Source organism: Eurytemora carolleeae, unplaced genomic scaffold (assembly GCF_000591075.1).
Source record: "Eurytemora carolleeae unplaced genomic scaffold, Eaff_2.0 scaffold422, whole genome shotgun sequence".
Classification (NCBI taxonomy): Eukaryota; Metazoa; Arthropoda; class Copepoda; order Calanoida; family Temoridae; genus Eurytemora; species Eurytemora carolleeae.
In genome coordinates, this window is record NW_019396433.1 from 97,053 (window position 1) to 106,742 (window position 9,690).

Sequence of the window (9,690 nt, forward strand, 5' to 3'; positions counted from 1 at the left end):
AAAGCAAAATTGTCGAAATCTGAACGAAATTCTTCATATCTCGGGCAATATTGAAAGCACAAAAAAGGCAGACCACATTTTGGAAATGGCAGGACAAGGGAAATTTTGTGATTATTATCTCTAGAAATTTACTTCTAAAATTAGATTGACAAATAAACGCAGCAAATTATATAAAAAATCAAGACGACATTCAAGTCGTCCTGCATACTGTTATGTTTCGTGGGACACCCTGTATTTATTTGTGTACTTATCACATAACTTTCACTAGAAGGGGATCATTAATTTGGCGTACAGTATCGTTTTGCCTGATAGTCTGTATTTGTACTGTACTGCTTGCCCTGGCTAGTTGAAACTCGGTCCGGTACATGAGATGAACTGGATTGTACCGACGCTTGGTATATATGTATGTTAATGATAAGGTTTCTATATTTTCCTTTTATTTATATTCTAATATATTTTCTCAAAATTCAGAGATATTTTTTTATAAATATTTTGAATATTTATATATCATGAAAAACAATAACAATAGCTTTATTTGTTAAAAATTCAAATATATATATCCAACAGGTTTTATTGATAAACATCTGGTGTTATTTAAATTTATAATTTCTCCGTTCTTAGTTCAGTTTGTAACTTTAATTCGGTAATGTTGAATTCATGTTTTAAGTAAAGGTTTGCCGCCATCGTGTTGTGTTGGCGGTTTGTTTTACCAGCTTTTTGGAATGTTTCCTGCACCTCACAGTGCAGTAAGCAGTTTATTTGCTTTCTTTTAGATATCAATGCACAGCTAAAGAACTTTTCATTAATGTAGCAAGCTTGAAAACGCTACATTCAAATATACTGACATGTCTCAGAGTTAAGTTAAAAATTAACAAATCTTCAGTCATGCAATCTTTTTTTTACATATTTTCTTACAAAATAGCTATCCTATATAAGGTAAAAGAACAAATTTATGTCGGGTCTAATCTACAGGATATATTATTGGGACACACTGTATGTAAGCTGAAATAAATGGAAAGCTGAACGAATTTAGTCCCATCTAGCGGCGAAAATAAGAACCTATATCAGTGTAAGAAACATAAATGGATAAGGGCCACAGAACAAGGATGAATGAAATGTGATGGGGCTTCCCGCCCCCAGGCCTGGAGGTGAAGAAGTTACTTCCAAGAAAAATCTCATTATTAAAAGAGAATTTTAAGAATTCAATAAATTGAGATACAGGGTGTCCCACGAAACATGACAGTTGGTTGATAGTTTAAAATGTCTTCTTTCATATAATTTGTTAAGCTGTTTGATATAAGAGAATAACAAAAAATATTATTTGGCAGTCATATAGTTGTAAACATGATTTTAGATTAAAATGTATTTGAGTAAAAGATTTTTTTTAACAAAATAAACTGCAAAAAGTCTTTTTAAATTAATACAATTAATACAATTAATAATGAAAGAAGACATTTAAAACTATTCACAAATTGTCATGTTTCGTGGGACACCCTGTACTAAAAGTTGTCATGATAGTTTCTAATGAACGCAAAGTTTCAAGCAGGTATGGTTATAACGTAAGCGTCTTAATCTCATAATTATTTTCGTCAAATCTAGACATTATCTCTTACGGATATTTAAATACTTCATTAAAAACTATATTCTTTGAAAAAGATCGTTTTTTACAATTAAGAAACGAAGAAGCCGACTTTTTTACTTCGGATCGTCTCGTAGGATAGGTCGTCTTTCAATTATCAACATTTACCATATCCAATAACAAATTATATTAAACAGACTTCTAGGAATTTTCTAGAAAATATTTATTTACGCCCCTGGATGTTCTATCCTCAACACTTCAAATTCAAGACGCCTACAGTGATAACCAAAAAACTCTGGAATAGAAGGCGACTTTACAGATCTATTTATGACTTTAAATAGTCCAACGAACATGAGGCACAACAATTGTGCAGTGCAGTTAGCAGACTATTTTCACTTAATAAGTGATTTAATAACTTAATATTTAAACTATTTGCTTCGTGCCAACATTAAATGTACTTCCGTTTTGATTTAATGTCGTCTTCCTATTCTGCAGTTTTCTGGTTATCACTGTATAATAAGTCAAAAATGAAGCCTAAGTTTACGATTTCATTTGATTCAACTAAAATTACACTCGAGGCCTTTTTGAGGAGGTAATTTTTTTTTTCAACAACAATCGTATCTTTGTTTCATTTTTGGTTTTTCAAAAGTTCAAAACGAATGGTTCGTTCGTAACCCAACAAACAGCGAAACGAAAAACGATTATTTTTTTAGTGTTTTTAATATCTCACATGTATCTAAGTTCCCAAAAATAATTTTTTAATACAGAAGTAATCTCTGTTCGTTTGCGTACGTCTATCCATAACCCAAGAATCTGACCGATTTGTCTCAGATTTTGATGGGGTTACTCGGTAGATCCAAGGCATTTTCTTAGCTTGGTTTACAAATACCAAGACAGTTTTCTTAGCTTGGTTTACAAATACCAAGGCAGTTTTCTTAGCTTGGTTTACAAATACCAAGGCAGTTTTCTTAGCTTGGTTTACAAATACCAAGGCAGTTGTCTTAGCTTGGTTTACAAATACCAAGTGGACCGACTTGTAAAGGAAACATATAGATTTTCAGGTTAACCTGGGTTTCCAAGCTGACATTTGTTTAAGCGATTAAACTTATTCATATATTTTTAATCATTTAAGAGAACTAAGCTTCCTGAAGATAATTTTAGCTTTTAACTGTTGCTCTGAAAGTCGATAATTTTAAATCATTTTCAAATTTTAGCGGATTTTCATTTCGAATTCTCAAAAAATTCCAACAATTTCCAGGGTTTTTTTTCCCAATTTGATGTTAGATAAAACTTCCTTGGGGTCATCTCCCACACAGGTCCCACACAAGGCCTGGTCGGTTTTTGCCGTTTTAACTTTCATTGGATACAAACAGACAAACAGGCAAAGTATACATAAAAAGTTTTTATTTAAAATTTTAGAAAATGGACAACGACTGCTTACATCCTTTCAGATAATTGGCTGCAATATTATGAAGTTCTCCATTTTCCGTTTTAAGATTAATATTAATAATAATAGTATTAAGATTATTAAGAAGATCGAAACTGTTCATTTTTCTTCGTCAAGTATTTTTCTTTTTCTTTCTTCGTATTTTTAAATTAACAAGGCTTTTAGGGCTCTTCGTGCTCATCTTCTATTTCAATTGTAAACACGTTCTCATTGTAACATTGAAAAATAAAAGGGAAAACAAATCGCGAATTTTATAAAAAAAAAATTGCGGATTTTCAAGATTTTGAAATTTTTTACAAAAATAAAAACTCTTAAAAACAAATTTTCAAAAATCTTATCATTCATAAACTTTCCCAGGGGTCACGCGAGATCCCACGAAAAATTTGGACCCGGTCGGTTCAGCCGTTTTGACGTTTATTGGATACAAACAAACAGAGAAGCTAAATTTGTAAATATCGAAGTGTTGGGTTTGAAAATTTTATATTTTATAGTTTTGTTTTTATTTCTATTATTTTCCATGATTTATGGTTCAAGCTTTATATCGAATGCTCTTACACGTCAAACTAAGGTAAATTATAAGAAGGATAGAAATTTATGTTTTTAATCTTAACTCCTCTTATTAAAGGGACAGACCGGCTATGTGAGGTAGATAAACTGAGTATGCAGTATTGTGGACAAATTCTTTAGGATTCATTTGATACATATAAAACGTTTAAAAGATCTGTAAATCCTGAGCGCAAAGTCGACGTTCAAAATCGTACTTTTGAGTGGATATGTTTTCCGAATTGCTTTTTATTATAAATCATTAAATAACGACGAAAAAAAATGTAAACCAAATTCTACAGTAAACTAATTAGTTGTTTAGGAACAGGTTGAGAAACTAGAATTAACTCTTATCATCGAAAATAAGTAATCTTATTTAATTATTAGTTTCTATAATCTCTCTTTAATCACAAAGATTTCTGCAGAGTTTTCTGGAATTTTCATTGAAAAGACGACATTTAAAGATTTTGAAGAAATCTGCGAACAATTTCATGGGAAATTAAGAAATTCAATATAATGATGAAAAAGGAAATAATTAATTCTAACTTCGATTTATTGACAAATATCTTTTGAGAAATATGTTCCTAAACATCTAACTAGTTGACAATAAAATTTTTACTATAATTTTCCTTGTCGTTATTTAATTTTAAAAAAACCGATTCTGGAAACGTACCCACCCAAATTCATGATTTTGAACGTCGACTATGCACTCAAACTCAGAAATTATATATCGTGGAAACGTTTTATGTCTCAAATGAATCCTAAAGGATATGTCCACAACACTGCATACTTAGTTTAACTACCTTACATACAGGGTGTCCCAAAAAACATGGGAATTCAGTGACGAATTCGATATCGTCTTTTAAAATAATTTTTTGATTTAGTATAGTGATACCTAATGTGAAAGCTGAAATCTGTAAGAGTGTCGTCTGCTATGTTCACATTTTGTTTGTTTATGTTTTGCCTGCATACAGTTGTACTTAGTAAAACCAGAAAATTGCAGTATACAAACAGAGTAAACTTGTCCATCTTGATTGTTCATCTTTCGGAGACATTATAGACACATCTTTACAGTCTTTTACCCTTTTCATAAAATAAACTCTAGCAGACATAATAATATTATGGCTTTTGAAATAAGGTATTACAATGCTTGTTAATAGCAAAGACGATATACAATTCGTCACTGAATTCCCATGTTTTTTGGGACACCCTGTAGCTGGTCTGTCCCTTTAAAGAGCTTTGAAAAGAACACAGATGCTTCGAGTTTTGATATGTAGCCCAATTTTGGTAGTCTCATATCAAAATTAGATGAGCTACGAGGTCACAAAGTCGTAGCAGTAATATTGCATGAAATTGATCTACTCCTTCTAGGTAGTTTGCAGTAATTATAACTTCTAAGAATTGATTAATGTTTCCCTAATAACTTATTGGAATATTAGTTTACTAGGCTTTTAGAGCGCTTCGTGCCCATATTCTAATTCAACTTTTAATTGTGGCTTCATCTGCGAGCATCTTCTCTATACAGTATAAAAAAATAAACAAAAGTTCGCGGGTTTCAAAACATTTTTTCGCGCATTTTCAAAATTTTACAAAAAAAAACTTTAAACACAAATTTTTAAACTTTTAATCATTCATAAACCTTTCCTGGTGTCATGTGAGGTCACACAAAAAATTTGAGCCCGATCGGTTTAGCCGTTTTGGTGTTTATTGGATAAAAACAAACAGACAGACAAGCCAAATTTATATATAGATGTACTTTAGCGAAAAATATAAAATTTTAATTTGTATTCTTTAAATTTATTTGGATTACATTTTTCAGTTCTCTTTAAAACTTAAACCAAAATAAAAAAAAACAATCTAAGCTAAAGTATTTACATATTTATGAATGGGATTCACCTTTTTAAGTAGATCTCCCATTCTTGGTTTGAAACTTGAATGACTGTTTAGCTGCAAATGCAAAGAATCTATAATATTTGTATAATTGTATAATTTCAAGTAACCTTAAATTTTTAGAGGGACAATCAGTACCCTTGAAACCTTTAGCTGATAAATAATGTGAGAGATAACGTCGTTATTTTAGCATAAAAAGTTTTTTGATTCTGTTTCTTCTCCCTGGTTTTTTCTGCAGAAGAAATGCGCAAGTCACTTTTGCAGAAAAACCACGATTGAAAAATAATTAATTTTCAAAATTATAAACACTGATATCTCATTTATAATTGATCAGACTAAGCTTTTAAGAGTACCTTTATAAACCGGATATTCTAATCTTTACATGGCACTCTAGTATGCCGAGTCCATTAGCATCTGATCCAATCAGGGTTCAGCCATGTGTTTGGTGTCTATTTTGAACCAATAGAAATTGCATTGCGGTAACATTTATCCAATTAGAGATAAATCCTTATATCGGCGCTATAACAGTAAATTAAAATATTTCATTATACTGAAACTATAGTGATGGAAGGGCTGGGCCTTGGGGTGGGGAGTACAGGGGGGCCCCGTGTCGAAAAAAAAACAAAAAAAAACAAAACAATGTCTTCACATTTTTTAATTGTTGAAGGGTTGGCTCTGTGCTCAATTATCCACCAAATTCTTTTGATATCCATGGCTTGTTCGTGTGTTTGAGAAAATATTCTTCCTACAGCTTTAAAATGAACGACATGAGTAAATCAATTAAACAAGTGTGCGATGCGTCAAAAAAATTTGTTCTTCTGATGTCTTTTAATGTATTTCTTAGTGTCTGTTAGTCCCTGGCTTAGTCATATTCAATATGTAAGTCTAGATTACAGTCTACAGCAGTTTTTTTATAATTCATCCACTAGTCATATTTGTCCACTATATAGTCCCTTAATCGTATGTCTAAGCCGTCCTAAGTAGTAAGTAGTTCCTGGCAGTACTTGACTATATTTCGTCTGTCCATAATCCTCAATAGTCTTTCTGATCGAAATCCTTCTGTCCTTGTTTGCCAGTGAGGGGCTTATCCCTATTTTTCTTCTATACTCCTCAAAACACCTAATAGTCCGTTATAATCCTTATTATATTTCTTATTGTTATTCTTCTTAGGTTGTCAGGTCTTGTGAAACCTTAAATGGTATATGTATTGTAATACTCATGAGAAGTAAAATATATACAGGGTTTTTTTGAGAGGATAAATTTAGAATAACTGACGATAAAATAGATAGAATTTATATTAGAAATGATGCGCGAAGCGCCAAAGAAAAAAAAAGGTATTTTTTTCTAAATTGACAAAATTTGATAAAAGATGGTCCACAGTCATGATCATGCTGAAAGTCAAATGAATGTGGCGAAATATGCTGAGGGGGGGGGGGGGAAACTCGATTCGCCCCCCCCCCTAGTTGCGCTACTGTTTATCTCGATTCACAACGGTTCCATTAAAACCTTAGTTTGAGCAACAATTATGAAGATTGACTAAAATTTTCAACTGAAAACTGATAATTTCCCATTATTGTTTTTTTCTTTTATGCCGACTTGCAGGTTTTGTGCAGCAGAGACTAACAATGAAATTGTTAGAATTGAAAAGAAATTTCGATTCAAAATAAATATATATTCCACGTTGTTGCTTAGATATTAAACATTAAACATTATAATATTAGATATTTAGAGAGTACTGTTGTGTATTCGACAGTACCTTCAAGTCGGCCCGGTAATTATTTTCTTAATTTTAGAATTATTTTTTTACTTAAAGAGATTGTAATTAAGCGTAATGACCCTCCATGCAAAGATGGAAATGCACGATTCACAACGGTACCCTTGAAACCTTTCTCTGATCAATATTCTGAAGGATATTTTCGTTTCTCTAGGGTTAAAAGTGTTTAATTCCGATAGTTCCTTTCCGTATTCCTGCAGTGGTAACTTTTTTGAAGAAACATCAATTGAAAATAATCTGTTTTCAAAATTATAAACATTGAAATCTAATTAATACTTGATCAGATAAGGCTTGTTTAAGGGTACCATTGTGAATCGGGCATTGTCATCTTTCTATATTTCTAAACGTTACAAAACATGTTATTTCACGAATAAATTGCATTTTTACATAAATATACATGTATGTCTATTTAAAATGAATATGTTAGATAAAGATATGTGTGAACTGATCCTAATGATTGAACAGAGGTCATTAAATTCATTAACATCTTCAAGTTTACATATTTTTTACTAAATATTAATCTAAAAATCCTATATCAAGTTTTTAAAGTTTCACTTTTTATTTTTATCCTTTTCCTTGGTGCTTACCTATTCGGTAGTCACTCTAGACTGTGGAAAGAATCTTAATGAAAAAACGTCTGAAACTTTTAATTATTTTTCTCAATGCACTTTTTTAACCTAAATTATTTTGTGTCCCGACTTTTCAACGATTAGTCTGTCTGGAGCTTACTGCTTAGATTTTGGGAGCATCCGTAGTCATTTTTAGATCTAGGGTCGTTCAAAACTCACCTTTTCGTTTGAAACCATTAGAAATAACTTGTGTAATGAAGAGAAACAGGGGGTTGATGAGGAGCCCCAAATAATGTTAAACTTTAAAAATGGTTGCTCTGGAATAAAATTTCATAAAATTCGAAAGCTTTTTAGCATTTTAATGATTTGTTTCATTTTATCGTTCTGGAATTTTGGAGAGGCGACATTTTTTTTGATTAGATGGTTTTAATAGTATACATATGAATATAAGCCATTGGAAGGGAGTCAAATTAAATTATTCCAGATGCTTTCGGGTCATTCAAATTAAGTAAAGTAAATTTTGAGAAAAGGCCTTTTTTCTGCAATTAACACTAAAATACGTTTGTGGATATGTTGTATGTTTGTAATCCACGAAAATATTGAATTTACGACTTTTCTATTCTGGCACATACAGAAAGGGTTTCCGCACTATGGTTACGTCCTAACACTTCTCTAGGTAATAATGATCCTAATCTCTTTCTTTCTGCTAGAACCTGATATTAAAAAAATTTAAAACAGTTTATTGCCATAAAAAACTTGAACGAAATTAAAGCTTCGGTCCTAATCCCATGAAGCTTTTAAATTCGATCTCAATAATTATTAATAATAATTTTAGCATTTTTTCTATTCTTTTTTGTAGATGGATTCAGTTTAATGAGAAAGCATTAAATGATACAACTCTAAAAGTCTCATGATGGTTGCATTAATTATAGACACAACACGATTGTATTAAATTTGAAGAAATCAAACGCATCTAGCCATGGTCACGGCTCCCTCCTGTGTGGGTAACCCTTTTAATTTAAGCCTGTTAAGCGGACATTTTGTTATATTTTATGAAAATCCAGTTTAATAATAGGAACAAAAGTTTAACATCAAATTCAAAGCAAATTTACACTCAAAGTTTTGAAAATGCCTCAAGATTGGAGTAGAAAAAAGTAAAACAAACATAATGAATATAAGATCGGAAAATTATAAAATTTTATGTCAAAAAATGAAATTCAGATTGAAATTGAAGCTCTTGCATCAATTTCTTGGATAAGAAAGATGATTTGTTTTTACCAATTAAGGGATACCTTTAATTTTCAAATTAACGAAAATTGGTTCAGACACCTTGATACCTTTCCTGGAACTATTTTTTATATGTTTTAAAAATTGACAATACAGGCCGGACAATAGGTGTGTTTTGCCTGAAATCAAAGAATTTAATAAAATAATTATTTTAGTGTTATAACTTAATGGCTGTTTGATAGAAAACATTTTTTTTCTTATCATCAGGGTTTTTATAAGAAGTTTTTATTTTTTCACAATTTGTTTACCAAACTAATGTTAGTTGTATCTGGCGATCTAACGGTTAAATTCTGTTTTTGCCTTAAATATATACGATAATTAACGATGGTTTATACGATAATCAATGACTTCGGATAGAATGAAAATAGTTTCGCAGCTAACCGGGTCGGAACCATAAATGCACATAAATGTGTAAATAAACATTGCACAGTCGACATTAAAGTCTAATCTATTTGGGTAACCCTGTAAATACGTTTTTTTAGTTATAAACCATCGGAAATAAGTTATAAAAAATCAATTTAAAACAAAATTGAAAAAAGTTTTAAAATGCATGAATTTACATGGTTTTAGTAAAGTTTGAAAATCTTGTTGTTACAAATTC

The 9,690-nt window shown here is 31.0% G+C and overlaps 1 protein-coding gene across 1 annotated transcript in view; it reads right to left on the reverse strand.

Annotated features, from left to right (window-relative positions):
* The window catches only part of LOC111703231 (early nodulin-75), a 17,462-nt gene extending 9,553 nt beyond the window's left edge, over positions 1 to 7,909 (reverse strand). Inside the window, exon 1 of the mRNA XM_023475119.1 lies at positions 7,821 to 7,909. The gene's annotated coding sequence lies outside the window, so the exon portion shown is untranslated. The remainder of the gene's footprint in view (positions 1 to 7,820) is intronic.
* Between the last annotated feature and the right edge of the window lie 1,781 nt (positions 7,910 to 9,690).